The sequence below is a fragment of the Moschus berezovskii genome, chromosome 18, assembly GCF_049115385.1.
Source record: "Moschus berezovskii isolate FMDL1 chromosome 18, NW_MosBer_1.0, whole genome shotgun sequence".
In the NCBI taxonomy this organism is placed as follows: Eukaryota; Metazoa; Chordata; class Mammalia; order Artiodactyla; family Moschidae; genus Moschus; species Moschus berezovskii.
The window spans coordinates 16,882,801-16,899,607 of NC_142477.1; positions in this window are offsets into that span (position 1 = coordinate 16,882,801).

A 16,807-nucleotide genomic window follows, 5' to 3' on the forward strand; every position below is an offset into this window, starting at 1 on the left:
TAACCAATTGTCACGGTGTGGCCATGACATGCAGAGCTTATTTTCCCATTTATTAACTTATTTTAACAAATATCAGAAACAAAAGTGCTGGAGAATATTTATGAATCAAAATAATAACCTAAATCTGAAGTGGACTTAATATCTAAACAAAATAATCAATAACCACTTCTTTCTTAAGTTTTCTCAATTTTAATTCTAATATTCAACAAATTATAAACAGCAAGCTTTACAAAAAAAGACAAAAATATAAGAACTTCCCTCATGGCTCATCAGTAAAGAATCCACTTGCAGTGCAGGAGACTGCTATGCAGGAGATGCTGGTTCAATCCCTGGGTTGGGAAGATCCCCTGGAGAAGGAAATGGCCACCCACTCCAGTATTCTTGCCTGGAAAATCCCATGGACAGTGGAGCCTAGCAGGCTACAGTCCATGCATTTGCAAAAGAGTCAGACATGACTTAACCACTAAACAAGTAAACATCTTAAATGGACCTTGGCTACTCTATTGGTAATAAACTGAGCCCCTCATAAAGACACATCCCATCATACAGGTTTAGATCATGCTCACCTTATCAACTCATTTCTCAGCACTAAAATATTATGTAACCTCTTATGAGGCTTCTTCAGGTAGCCCACCTTCCCAAGTTATTCATGTACATTTTTTTAAATTATCATAGCAAATTTGCATTAAGTATTACAATACTTTCCATTATACAGGAAAAGCAGCTTCAGTTCAAAATTTGAACAATGTGTCTCACATCTAAAAGGTCATGCTACTTATATCTTATGGTGAACAGTATTGGATTTGTGATCTCCAAAGGAGAAAATTTTGCTTTGGGACCAAAGATGCAGCTTCAGTCACTCAAAGTTTCATGTGGCAAAGTTTTATTAAAATGAAAGGGAATAGAGAAATCTTCTGACACAGACATCAGAAGGGGGCAGAAAGTGCGTCCCCTCGCTAGTCTAACAAGGCATTCACATACTTTTTCAATTGGTTACTAACAGTAGATCAAGGTTTAAATGTCTCAAGGTTTAAAGTCTTACCAGATTCACTCCCACATCTTAAGATAACAAGATTAGGGAGAAGGAAAGGGTTCCTGTTAAGAAAGAGAAACATGCAAGATTCATCCTCCAGCAAGATTCATCCTCCAGCAAGATTCACCCTTGTTATATATTATCCTTGAGCACAGAGCTCAAGGGAAAACATACCTTGAGCAATGTGTTATTTTGTTGTGTAATCATTAGCTGTGGGCTTAAGGAAATTTTATCTTTGCTGAAATAGATTGCTGTCATAGCAACTTAGAACTTAAGAAAAAAGTCTTATATGACTAAGGCAAAAGAATGTAGAAAAAAAGATGTTTGTCCCTTCCTCCTCCTTCAGGGCCCTGGACTCCTTATCTACCTAAGAATTAGCTCTCTCACTACTAAGATTATAGCAACTGGAATCTAATATTTTTTTCTTGTGTTCTCTGTCACAGAAGAAGCAGTGCTCATATGTTCTACATATCAACACAAGTCATCTTGGGAAAGGTAACATAACAAGTACTCAGTTTCATAAGTCAAAGTTACTTGGATATTTTCTTTCCAACATATAACTCAGGGTTTACTGCGCTGAGCCACTGCATACAACTCAGTAAAGCTACTTTCTTTTAGGAAAAAACAGCATCCTCAATTTTCTAGAATTCTATCTCACTGAGCTCAAATGGTAAATAACCATAATCATCATTCCATTACCCTACCATATAGGCAGAGCATTGAACACAAGAAGAACTTAATAAATAATTGCTGAAATACAGATACCTCTATTTAAAAGAGGACTGTGCAAAGTAAACTGTGTATTGGATATACATTAATTTTACCCTCTAGTTCATTAAAAAACCATGGATGGAATACAGACTCCACTTAACCTTTAAGAATTCTTGCTAGAAGCAAACTTTGTCTGTATCAGTCAACAAAAGTCCACAAAGGGAACAAGGTCATTCAATATTTAGATACTTTCTTGTGCTCCAGTTATACAAACACAGGGCCAACAGCTGTTTATAAATATTTCTCTTTAGCATTAGGTTCTGACTTAAAAAAAAAATCAAATTTCTAGCATAGAGAATGTCACCCACCCCCCAGAGATCACTTAGTCCAATAGGAACTTGACAATAGCAACTGGCTTCAAGATTTAGGCTTCAATATGTGCTTATTGATCCCAGAAAATGTTCTAAGAATATGGGTTAAGATACCTCCACTAAATAGGGATTTGGTGACTAATTAGAGCAGAATACTTACTTGAATCTTATTATGACTCCCCTTCTGATATATAAAATAGGAGGACCACATCTTTTGGAAGTTACAAGATGGTAGGCTACAGTCCATAGTGTCACAAAGAGTCAGACATTATGGAAGTGACTAAGCACACACACATGCATGCAGATTTCTATTTTCATAGTTTTCTAAAATATTATCAAAAGTCATTTACTTCTATAAAAATAATTGTCATGACTGGTTATCACCAGGGATTCTGTAGAATACTTACATCAGCTTCCCATACCCATCTCTGTACAGCTAACCAAGCTTTGTATAACTAACCAAGCTTTGTATAACACATAGATTTCTCTACTTTGCAATGTCCTTGTTCAATGATATTGCCATCATTTAACAGGTAACGATGACTTTATCCAAATCACAAGTGCCAATCAGGTCAAAGCCACCAGATTGTAAGCAAAATTAAATGAACATATAGAAATTGATCTCTGAATAATTTGCTAGTCCAGCACTCAAATATATAGTAGTTATTCTTGTTTTGTAGATACATCTAGGGTCAAAAAAAAAAAAAGGTAACTCTGAAAAACAGTCGGCTTCATGTTTTTGAAATTATACTGCTTTCAGTAATTTTAATAACTCAATAGATTTATTCCATACACATTTACTTTTTCCAAGAAAACATTTACAAGAAGCCTATAGAGAAAAAAATATATAAAAGGAAATCTGTTTATGACAAATTGAAGTCACTTATTTACTTGTCTTTTTGTTATGTGAAGAATAGAGAAAAAAGTGTTAAGACAACAAAATGAATAATGTAACACGTTTCTGTGACTACAAGAAAAGACATATCAAACAGGTCCTGTTGTTAAGACATTTGACAAAGTAATAGGCGAAGAAGGGAAATTCACATCTTAGGTACAATAAAGTTTGTGTAAACTACATAAACAGCAGGGTGCATGTTCTGAATACTTACAACTCCATTTTGAACAAGGGAATATTCTAAGCACTGGTAGTAGCTACACATAAGGTCTTTTCTGCTTCATTTCATTTTTATACAATGTATAAAAAGGTGTTTAAAGTGCATACTATAGAGAAAAAAAATCCTCCTTACAGAGCTCATGTTATAGTGATATCTGTATGATCGCTAAGACTGTTGTTATTGTTACAGCATATTTCCTTAGGACAAAAAGGGATTAAATATCTTTTCCTTTATCATGATTATGTAATGAATTAAAATAATTTACAGACTTTGAATTATTTTCTTCTTGAAATGCAGACAGGCGTATGATCCATACCAACCAAAAACTTGAATCTCTAACTCCCGAGAAGGACTTGATTTGCCCAAACAGTTTACCCTTATTTTATCATCCTTTGGACTCAGTATTAGACTAGAGAACAATGTGGTTAGAAATAGTGTGAGAAAGCCTTTTTATTCCTGGGAATATGACAGATACCATTGTCCTCCTAATTTGTTGGGTAAGTCCCCCTTTCCATGATTATTTCTAGCAGAAAGCCCATCATACTGTATGACAATCGTACTGTCTTTCCTTATTACCCTGCAAACATCTTTAAAATATCATGAAAAACACAAAGGGTATCCTTTCTTCCACTGAATCCCTATTTCCCCACACAAGGCATGGTGTTTAAAGTTTCTGGAATAAAGTATTGGGTGGAGTACAGCTCAAGTTCAGGGAAATAATAAAAGTTTAATCAGTCTAATAAATAATGATCTGATATTTGGGTTAGAGTCTGCATTGTTCTACTAAGTATTGATGTATTGTGGACTTTATTTTCCATAGTATTGCCTTTAGAAAACTTTCAAAAATTCATACAAAAGGTCAATTTCCTTAAAAACTAACTTTTCATTATTAAAATAATTTCTTTAAAATGTCTTGAGACTTTCAATACCATGAGAGTTGCTCAGCCAAGAGGAGAGTCAAAAAACCTCATTTCCATCACAATGCAACATAGTCAATCAACAGGTCTCCTGTATCAGGTCTTCTTTAAAAAAAGTGATTCATATTAGCTTATTTTAAATGTAATTTCAGGACATGGTATCATTATATGTTGTCCTATTCAAATTGAACAAAGAAGAAACTGCAGATAAAAGCACCTCAGATTTAACACCATGCACATCATTGAATACAATATAAATATATACATAAATTATTGACATTTACATTTTATTGAAGCTATTTATTTTTACTGAGTTCTCTTCACAATTTTTTCCCACTGGAAAATAAAAGTATATTGCATATGATAATATTTAAGAACTGCAATAAAATGTAATTTAATTACACAATGGTTGATATTAAATTGATATGCTTTCCCTATGTTGTGGTTTGAGAGCCAGAGTAAGTTATATGGGTCTCTCCTATCTTGCTTATTAATTTCTACATAAACAGTTTAAGGTTTGGATGTTTTTATTTCTAAATTATATAATCTCTCTGCACCTGGGCCAAAGGAATCCCAGTGTCTCCAAGGTTATTAGACAGTTAGCAAAACACTTGCATCTGTAACACCTGGTGGCAGTAAAGTGTAAGTGCAGATTGAAAGTAAAAATTAGTGAAGTCTTTAGCATCTTGAGGATTTTGGCAACAATAAAAGTAACTACAAAGTAACACAAAGAAATCAAGTTGTATGAACAGCTAATTTTGCTCAGCAGAGCTACTGAAAATGTACATACAAAAATAAGTACAATTTAGACTTACTTTTCTCTGGTCTCCCTATTGTCTGCTCAATTTTGCTTAAATGAGTTAAAGCAGGGTGAGCAAATTGCCAAAATCAAATGTAGGAAATATACACCTTCTTTTTAAATTTTAAGATAATCAAAGAATCTTGATGGACCAGCTCTGGGAGGTAAAGTAGATATGGAAAGAACATTGTCAAAATTCCCATAGCCTAATTCCAGAAAGCTCTCAAAGCAGAGAGAAACCAATTTAGTTTTAACTTAATTGGATGAAATCCAAAAGTAATCTATTGCAGACTGTATTGAAATTACCCTGGTGTTTGACGTTCACAACATATGTACTCAAGTTTCCCAGAAGGCTGTTTGTTGCAAGCATTTTGCATGCAAATTCACCATAAATAGAGATGAATGCAATATCAAGTGTAGAAGGTTGAACTTGATTCTTTGTGTGCGCCTGCTCAAGGACAAGTCTTTGAATAACTACCATACCAGATATTTATACGTACAAAGTATAGAGATAGCACTTAATATTTTAAAGAACCATTCTATTTATCTGAAGAATATTTCTGTCCTGTATTCTGCTTTCATTAACAGTAATAGGCCTTTTAGTAGATTCTGCCCATTCTTTTCTTCTTCTTTTTTATTCCAAATCCTGATTTCTCCTCTTCAGTTCAGTTCAGATCAGTTTAGTCGCTCAGTCGTGTCCGACTCTGCGACCCCATGAACCACAGCATGTCAGGCTTCCCTGTTCATCACCAACTCCCAGAGTTCACTCAATTTCAGTCCATAAGTCGGTGATGCCATCCAGCCATCTCATTCTCTGTCATACCCTTCTCCTCCCACCCCCAATCCTTCCCAGCATCAGAGTCTTTTCCAGTGAGTCAACTCATTGCATGAGGTGGCCAAAGTATTGGAGTTTCAGCTTTAGCATCAGTCCTTCCAATGAACACCCAGGATTGATCTCCTTTAGAATGGACTGGTTGGATCTCCTTGCAGTCCAAGGGACTCTCAAGAGTCTTCTCCAGCACCACAGTTCAAAAGCAACAATTCTTCGGCGATCAACTTTCTTCACAGTGAAACTCTCACATCCATACATGACCACTGGAAAAACCATAGCCTTGACTAGACAGACCTTTGTTGGCAAAGTAATGTCTCTGCTTTTTAATATACTATCTAGGTTGGTCATAACTTTCCTTCCAAGGAGTAAGCATCTTTTAATTTCATGGCTGCAATCAGCATCTGCAGTGATTTTGGAGCCCAAAAAAATAAAGTCTGACACTGTTTTCCCATCTTTTCCCATGAAGTGATGGGACCAGATGCCATGATCTTTGTTTTCTGAATGTTGAGCTTCAAGCCAAACTTTTCACTCTCCTCTTCCACTTTCATCAAGAGGCTTTAGTTCCTCTTCACTTTCTGCCATAAGGGTGGTGTCATCTGCATATCTGAGGTTATTGATATTTCTCCCAGCAATCTTGATTCCAGTTTATGCTTCTTCCAGCCCAGCATTCCTCATGATGTACTCTGTATATGAGTTAAATAAGCAAGGTGACAATATACAACCTTGACGTACTCCCTTTCCTATTTGGAACCAGTCTGTTGTTCCATGTCCAGTTCTGACTGTTGATTCCTGACCTGCATACAGGTTTCTCAAGAGGTGGGTCAGGTGGTCTGGGATTCCCATCTCTTTCAGAATGTTCCACAGTTTATTGTGATCCACACAGTCAAAGGCTTTGGCATAGTCAATGAAGCAGAAATAGATGTTTTTCTGGAACTCTCTTGCTTTCTCCATGATCCAGCGGTTGTTGGCAATTTGATCTCTGGTGCCTCTGCCTTTTCTAAAACCTGCTTGAACATCTGGGAGTTCACGGTTCACATACTGCTGAAGCCTGGCTTGGAGAATTTTGAGCATGACTTTACTAGCGTGTGAGATGAGTGCAATTGTGCAGTAGTTTGAGCATTCTTTGGCATTGCCTTTCTTTGGGATTGGAATGAAGACTGACATTTCCAGTCCTGTGGCCACTGCTGAGTTTTCCAAATTTTCTGTGCTCTAACAATTTCAGCAGTGACCACTATATTCCTACGCTTTGAAACCACTCATTCCATTTGTCTTCTATGACACTCATTACTCTAAGCTTTCTCTGCATCCCTCAATTTTCCCCTTCTACTATAACTCTTTAAACACATTTTTCCTTCCTCTCCTTTTTGGTCACTATATCATTGCCAAATTCAGACTGAAATTGAAGTAATGGAGAAGACCACTAGACCATTCAGGTAAGACCTAAATTAAATCCATTATGACTATAAAATGGAAGTGAGAAATAGATTTAAGGGACTAGATCTGATAGACAGAATGCCTGAGGAACTATGGACGGAGGTCTGTGACACTGTACAGCAGACAGGAATCACGACCATCCCCAAGAAAAAGAAAGGCAAAAAAGCAAAATGGCCATCTGAGGAGGCCTTAAAACAGCTGTGAAAAGAAGAGAAGTGAAAAGCAAAGGAGAAAAGGAAAGATGTACCCATCTGAATGCAGAGTTCTAAAGAATAGCAAGGAGAGATAAGAAAGCCTTCCTCAGAGATCAATGCAAAGAAATAGAGGAAAACAATAAAATGGGAAAGACTAGAGATCTCTTCAAGAAAATTAGAGATACCAAGGGAAAATTTCATCCAAAGATGGGATCAATAAAGAACAGAACGGACCTAACAGAAGCAGAAGATACTAAGAAGAGGTGGCAAGAAAACACAGAAGAACTGTACAAAAAAGATCTTCCCGACCAAGATAATCACGATGGTGTGATCACTCACCTAGAGCCAGACATCCTGGAATGTGAAGTCAAGTGGGCCTTAGGGAGCATCACTATGAACAAGGCTACTGGAGGTGATGGAATTCCAGTTGAGCTATTTCAGATCCTGAAAGATGATGTTGTGAAACTGCTGCACTCAATATGCCAGCAAATTTGGAAAACTCAGCAGTGGCCTCAGGACTGGAGAAGTTCAGGTTTCATTCCAATCCCAAAGAAAGGCAATGCCAAAGAATGCTCAAACTACCACACAATTGCATTCATCTCACACGCTAGTAAAGTAAAGCTCAAAATTCTCCAAGCCAGGCTTCAGCATATGTGAACCGTGAACTTCCAGATATTCAAGCTGGTTTTAGAAAAGGCAGAAGAACCAGAGACCAATTGCCAACATCTGCTGGATCACCAAAAAAGAGAGTTCCAGAAAAACATCTATTTCTGCTTCATTGACAATGCCAAAGCCTTTGACTGTGTGGATCACTATAAGTTGTGGAATATTCTGAAAGAGATGGGAATACCAGACCACCTGACCTGCCTCTTGAAAAACCTGTATGCAGGTCAGGAAGCAACAGTTATAACTGGACATGGAACAACAGACTGGTTCCAGATAGGAAAAGGAAAAGGAGTACGTCAAGGCTGTATATTGTCATCATGCTTATTTAACTTACATGCAGAGTATATCATGTGAAATGCCAGGCTGGATGAAGCACAAGCTGGAATCAAGATTGCTGGGAGAAATATCAATAACCTCAGATATACAGATGACACCACCCTTATGGCAGAAAGTGAAGAAGAACTAGAGGGTCTCTTAATGAATGTGAAAGAGTAGAGTGAAAAAGTTGGCTTAAACCTCAACATTCATAAAACTAACATCAGGGTATCCATTCCCATCCCTTCATGTCAAATAGATGGGGAAACAGTGGAAACAGTGGCTGACTTTATTTTTCTGGGCTCCAAAATCACTGCAGATGGTGATTGCTGCCATGAAATTAAAAGATACTCCTTGGAAGGAAAGTTATGACCAATCTAGACAGCATATTGAAAAGCAGAGACATCATTGTGTCAACAAAGGTCCATCTAGTCAAGGCTATGGTTTTCCCAGTGGTCATGTATGGGTGTGAGAGTTGTACTATAAAGAAAGCGGAGCACCGAGGAATTGATGCTTTTGAACTGTCTGTTGGTAAATACTCTTGAGAGTCCATTGGACTGCTAGGAGATCCAACCAGTCCATCCTAAAGGAGATCAGTCCTGGGTGTTCATTGGAAGGACTGACGTTGAAGCTGAAACTCCAATACTTTGGCCACCTGATGTGAAGAGTTGACTTATTGGAAAAGACCCTGATGCTGGGAAAGATTTAGGGAAGGAGGAGAAGGGGACGACTTAGGATGAGATGGCTGGATGGCATCACCAACTCAATGGACATTGGTTTTCGTTGGCTCCGGGAGTTGGTGATGGACAGGGAGGCCTGGTGTGCTGCAGTTTATGGGGTCATAAAGAGTCAGACATGACTGAGCAACTGATCTGAACTAAACTGAAATGTCATCTTCACTTATCAATCCAAAATATGCAATTCTCACCCATAATGTCCTTGAGCTTTAAATTTTAATATCCAACTGCCTGAAGGCCATGGTTACTTAGACTATCTTTACACATTTCTATATAAATACAGTTATATTTGAACTGACCACCTTCTGTTTGAAATATGTCAGTTGATTGTATTTCATTTTTTTTCAGAATATGCCACAATATTACCGTGTAAAATAAAGAAGCTTTGACGCTGCCCTAGATTTCTCTCTTATTCTTATTTCTGATGACCCAGAAATTCTTTTTCTTACCTCTTCCTTTTCTAATCCATTCTACTACCTCCATGTCTATTGATACTACTCAGGCACTTGTAAACTTTCTGGAAGAATTCTGATTGAGTTTTCCACCTTCTCTGCATTGTCCCCTTCAAATCCATATTTTATAAAGCTCCTGTTTGAGCCAAATGAAACGAAAAACAACTACAACAAAATGTCAGCAGTGGGTCTCAAAGTAAGTCTACAGACCAGTAGGATCATAGTTAACTGGGAAATTGAGAAGAAAATCTCATGCCTTATCCCAGAACCATTAAGTAAGAAACTCTGGGGGTTAGGGCCCAGAATCTTTGCTTTGCTAGTTCTCTATATTCGACTCTACTGTACTTTCAAGTTTGAGAATCGTTATTCTAAAACAAATCTAGGACACATATGCATACTTTGTAGACTCTCGCTTTGTGCAACTATACTGTTTTTTTTTATTTTTTTCCTACCTGAAGTAGCCTTGCAATAATTACTCCTTGAAATTTCTCAACTGAACAACTTAGACTTTTCAGATATCCTCACTTCTGCAACTTCTTTCCTTTTTCCAAACATCCTCCATCTTCCCGACTCCTTTAGTTTTTGGTGCATAGCCCTAAAATTTTTTGTTTCACATTTTCCATTAGCCACAGTTTCCCCATCCTCTGAGCGGCATCTCTCTGGGCAAATGATGCTGTGCTCTTTATTTTAGTATTGCCAAAGTTTAAGCACCCTGTTTACAAATGATAGTGATAAAATTCTCCAAAATATTATAGAAGAAAAAGTGAATAAGAAACACACTACAATCTGAAACCTTGCATTTTTACCCAGAAAAAAAAAAATGTATATGTATGTATCTCTAAGATAAGTGTATGTACCTTTTTCTCCATTATCTCATGAAATTCAGTATACCAACTGAAAAAAACATGCAATCTAAAAGTTAAAAGTTATGTTTTATTCAGCAAACAGTCTAAGGATTTCATGCCCAGGAGACAGGACACTCAAATCACTGTGAGGGGCTGCTCCAAAGATGCAAGAGGGGAGGATATGTAGGAGCTTTTGCAACAAAGACCAAGTATTTGGAACATCAAAAGATTACTGTTAATTAAGGAAAACCAGACATCTCAAGTTAAGAAATTTAGTGCTTTTCTTTGTATGGGAAGATGCAAGAGTGGGCTCACTGAAATCGTTCCTTTGATATGCACCTCAGCTCTCTGGGGCCAGTATCCTAGATTTTTTTCATCTTGAGTTCCCTCAAGGCTCATCTTTCCATGGCTTTAATGTGATGACTGATGACTGCAGCATCCTTTGTTTCCTGTTAGGCAATATTTTTCATTCACAAGTATCTTTAGTTTCACGCAACAAGATGAGATTTTCAGATTTATTTTTTCACTTTTTGGTTTAAACTTGTAACAAAATAGTAAAAACATATCTAAATAGATGAGAAAAAAAGGAATACCAAATAAGGACATTAGCCACAATCTGACTTCTAAAGAAAGCAGCAGAAATCATTTCAAATCCAACCTTTCCACATGTTCTTTTTGGTTCAACAGAGAGACCAGAAAAGATATTGGTATTGAAACATGTTTCAAAACTGAAGAAATGATTCATCAAAAAGGAATAGAGTAATTATGCATAAGAGAATGACTGACGTAAACAAAGACAACTTTATAGAGTGGATAAAATGGTGAAGATCCAGAGAGGGAGTGCAGTGACCTGAGATGAGAAAGACTGTTTTGGTGTTGGGAGTGGAACTAACAGAGAGATGTTAGGACAAGCCCCAGAAATTAACAAATTTGCACATATATTGCTGAAAGGCAATAATAAACAAATGTAGAGGTTTTTATAATTTAATATGAGAAAAACACTTTAAAATGATCAAAAGATTTGAATAGGCACTTAACAAAGAGAAAAATCTAAGTTGTCTGTAAACTAATGAAAATAGCCCAGTCTCAATAATAATAGGGAAACGTATATTAAAACATCAATGACATACTACAACACACAGCCCATAAGCAAGGACTAAGTGTATTTTCTAGGGTGGGTTAGTATATAGAGCAGCTAAAGCTCTCATTCCTTGCCGGAGAAGTGTAGGAATCAGGGAGGAAGTAGAAATGGTTAAAAGCAGTTTGGAAAATATTTGGCACTTTCTAATAGAGCTGAAAACTTGATAATAGTAACTCAGCAATTTTATCTTACATTTTTACCAAAAAATTTGCACATATATCCACAATAAATATTCACAGCAGCTTTATTTATAGTAGCTCAAAGTGAGAAAACCAAATGTTCATTAATAATAGATCTAAAAATATATATACCACTGAACTTATTTACAAAACAGAAAGAACTCACAGACATAGAAAACAAACTTATGATTAACAAAGGGGAAATGAAAAGGGAGGGATAAATTAAGAGGCTGATATTAATAGCTACACTCTACAATATATAAAATAGATAAACAAATGGGACCTATCGTATTACATAGGGAGCTACACTCAATATTTTATAATAACCTATTATTTTTGACACCAGGCTTGCTCTGCTCCTGCATGATAGGCCAATGAATCCAAAGACAAGGTGTTGAGGCAGGGAATATGATTTTTTCAGAAAACTGGCTGACCAGGAAGATGGTAGACTAACCATCTTGTCAGGGTCTAGATTTCAGGTTCTTTTATGGATCAGAGATGTGATGAGGGAGATGAGGAAACAAAGTAAAAAAGCCCATTAACTTGCAAATATCTCCTAGAATGGCAACCCTTAGGAAAGGGATGTGTTAGTTTCTTTTTTCCTGCCATCCATAGGTGGACAGGGTCCTGAACAAAGTTGCTTTGGCTTAACAGTCAGACAGAGGGGCAGGATTCCCGTAGACAGGCTATTATGTATGATTATAATAACATAAGTGGAAGAAAAAGGGTTAAAGTCAAAGAAACATCTAGTATGAAAGAGTCAATTTTAATTCTTTCCTTTGACACTATAAATAAAAGAACCTAAAACACACACATATACTTATATACCTAGACAGTGTATTAAAAGCAAAGACATCATTTTACCTACAAAAGTCCACATAGTCAAACTTGATAGTTTTCCCAGTAGTTATGTACAGATGTGAGAGTTAGTCCATAAAGAAAGCTAAAAGTGAAAGTGTTAGATGCTCAGTCATGTCTGACTCTTTGCGACCCCATGAACTGTAGCCCGCCAGGCTCCTCTTTTCATGGAATTCTCCAGGCAAGAATACTGGAATGTTACCATTCCCTTATCCAGGGGATATTCCCAACCCAAGTATCGAACCTGGGTCTCCTGCATTGCAGGCAGATTCTTTACCTTCTGAGCCACAGGGAGAAAACTGAGTGCTGAAGAACTGATGCCTTTGAACTGTGGTGCTAGAGAAGACTCTTGAGAGTCCCTTGGACAGCAAGGAGATCAAACCAATCAATCCTAAAGGAAATCAACCCTGAGTATTCATTGGAAGGACTGATGCTGAAGCTCCAGTACTTTTGCCACTTCATACAAAGAGCCAGCTCACTGGAAAAGACTCTGATGCTGGGAAACATTGAAAGTAGGAGAAGAGGGCAGTAGAGGATGAAATGCTTAGATAACATCACCAACTCAATGGATATAAATCTGAGCAAACTCTGGGAGATAGAGAAGGACAGGGAAGCCTGGCATGCTGCAGTACATAGGGTTGCAAAGAGTTGGACAGAAGTTAGCCACTGAACAACAAAATCAATAGCACATACACACACACACACATATATATATAAACAAACTGAATTGCTATGCTGTACACCTGAAACTAACATGACATTGTAAATCAACTCTACTTCAACAAAAATAAAAAATAGAAATCTGGATCATCGAAATTAGCCCCCAAACACTTTTTAATTCATAAGAAGCAAGCCCAATTCTTTCAATTAAAAAATTAATTAGCCAAAAATCTAAATATATTGTTAATTTCAAATTTGGGAAAAATATTATGTGGACCTCCTTGCAAATCATCGTTCAATAAATAAATTTAAGTTTAAAGAAAGATGAAAGGTACAGATAGTTCTATGATCAACATACTTATCTCTCCACTCCAGTTGGTCTCATAATTACTTAAATGCTAGGATGAAGCCTCTCCAATAGTAAGGAAGATGAATTACTGACAGGGTATGACATAGGTTAAAAAGACAAATATGATCTGATCAGGATAATAAGGGGAATTTGATAGTTCTTCTCCCTCTAATACACCCGAAAGAAAATTGACAGATTTTAGTTTCCGTCTTCCCACCTCCATTCCACCAAATAAGTGAAATGCAAAAGAAGATATATATTAAAGTTTGATTTTCCCATTTATAATAAATCCATAAGATATTTATGCTCTCACTACAAAAGTAAGAAAATGAAAAAGCAAAATTAAAATCTGGGCACGAAAAATTCATTCTGTGGAGGCAGGTAAGAAGAATACTTTCTGATCAAACATTGAATAGAACTTGTTCTATAACTGATCCTGGATCCTTGTTTCATGCTTGAGATAGTCATATTACATAGTTCTTATATCAGTAAGGAGGTAATCTATATCAACAAAATGCCACCTTTTATAATACTTAGTATATTTTGGAATCACCGTTCTTCTTGCTTGAAATTGTTATTCAAGAGTAGATAGAAAGCAAGAAAACAGAAAAAGATAAAAGCACTTTCACCTTAGTTGTTCTTTACAGGAAGCAATTAAAGATTTTTAAATCAATACACATAACAGCCACAGAGTAAAACCTCATTAATTGTGCAAAGATGGGGCAGTAATCATTATGAAAGAAGAAAAAGGAGAAAGCTAGCATTTCCTTCTAAAAAAAATAATGGCTCCATCTAACATTTAAAGTTCAATTATCTGAAAATGAGTTTAGTTCTTTAATATACTATAGCAGCAGTTTGGAAGGGAAAAGCTATGTTTTTTAACTACTGCATTCAATGGGTTCTAAAAGTTGAGCTCTATCAAAGATTTAACAGCTTGAAATGTTAATAAACGAGAATACAATTGAAGTAAATACAATTTGTTTTTCCATTACAGATTTCATAGGGGAAGGTGCTTCAGAAACAATTATGATTGCAGCTTTCAAATAACAATAATGCAAGGTGGCAGACGGAACACCTGCTAAAGCTGCAAAGTCAAGATAAACTTTGGCACGATGAAAACAATGGCCTGAAAAGATTAGCAATAGCATAAAGATGGCAACTACTCTGGCAAGGAATTTACATATTGTGATTTTGTGTGTGTATTATGTGCATATGGATGGGAAGACAGTTTCTTCTCAAATATTTATGGGCACACAAGCATCCCAGTCAGCTTAAATTATGTATTTCTGCATATCCACTTTAAATAAACAGACATCATGCAGCAACCCTTTCCTTAGGTATAAAAACATTTCATATCTAGAATTAGGGAGCACCAGGCTATACACTACCTTAGATGATCTCCTCACGGCCACCCCTCCTGACCTTGAACATGGAGTAGCTTCTCTTGACCCTTCTGTGCCTGCGCAGCTGCTGCTCCTTGGACGTGGAGTTGCTCATCTCGGCTGCCACCCCTGACCTTGGACGTGGGGTAGCTATGATGCTGTGAAAGTGCCTCACTCAATATGCCAGCAAATTTGGAAAACTCAGCAGCGGCCACAGGACTGGAAAAGGTCAGTCTTCATTTCACTCACAAAGAAAGGCAATGCCAAAGAATGCTCTAACTACTGCACAATTGCACTCATATCACACGCTAGTAAAGTCATGCTCAAAATTCTCCAAGCCAGGCTTCAGCAATACGTGAACCGTGAACTCCCAGATGTTCAAGCAGGTTTTAGAAAAGGCAGAGGCACCAGAGATCAAATTGCCAACATCCGCTGGATCATGGAGAAAGCAAGAGAGTTCCAGAAAAACATCTATTTCTGCTTCATTGACTATGCCAAAGCCTTTGACTGTGTGGATCACAATAAACTGTGGAAAATTCTGAAAGAGATGGAAATACCAGACCACCTGACCCACCTCTTGAGAAATCTGTATGCAGGTCAGGAAGCAACAGTTAGAACTGGACAGGGAACAACAGACTGGTTCCAAATAGGAAAAGCAGTACGGCAAGGCTGTATATTGTCACCCTGCTTATTTAACTTATATGCAGAGTACATCATGAGGAACGCTGGGCTGGATGAAGCACAGCTGGAATCAAGACTGCTGGGAGAAATGTCAATAACCTCAGATATGCAGATGACACCACACTTATGGCAGACAGTGAAGAGGAACTAAAAAAACTCTTGATGAAAGTGAAAGAGGAGAGTGAAAAGGTTGGCTTGAAGCTCAACATTCAGAAAACAAAGATCATGGCATCTGGTCCCATCACTTCATGGGAAATAGATGGGGAAACAGTGGAAACAGTGTCAGACTTTATTTTTTGGGGCTCCAAAATTGCTGAAGATGATGATTGCAGCCATGAAATTAAAAGATGCTTACTCCTTGGAAGAAAACTTATGAACAGCCTAGATAGCATATTAAAAAGCAGAGACATTACTTTGCCAACCAAGGTCCGTCTAGTCAAGGCAATGGTTTTTCCCGTGGTCATGTATGGATGTGAGAGTTGGACTGTGAAGAAGGCTGATCGCCGAAAATTGATGCTTTTGAACTGTGGTGCTGGAGAAGACTCTTGAGAGTCCCTTGGACTGCAAGGAGAACCAACCAGTCCATCCTAAAGGAGATCAGTCCTGGGTGTTCACTGGAAGGACTGATGCTAAAGCTGAAACTCCAATACTTTGGCCACCTCATGCGAAGAGTTCACTGATTGGAAAACTCTGATGCTGGGAGGGATTGGGGGCAGGAGAAGAAGGGGATGACAGAGGATGAGATGGCTTGTTGGCATCACCGACTCGATGCATGTGAGTTTCGGTGAACTCCGGGAGTTGGTGATGGACAGGGAGGTCTGGTGTGTTGCGATTCATGGGGTCTCAAAGAGTTGGACATGATTGAGTGACTGTACTGAATTGAACTGAACTGAGGCTATACATTAGCCAAGGCTTCCTCAGGCAAGCAGGGGTATTTTCATAAAGAGAAATGACTCTAACCCCAAACTACTGAAGTCCTTGGTGCTGAAACACATAAGGTCCAGGTTATATCCAGATACCCATTGTTAGAATTTAATGTGCACTGTTTCTCCATTTCCCCCGCTTTGGGTCAGAAAGAACAGTTTGACTTGTCAAGCTTCATCATAAGGAAGCTGACTTATCCAGTGATCTCATGT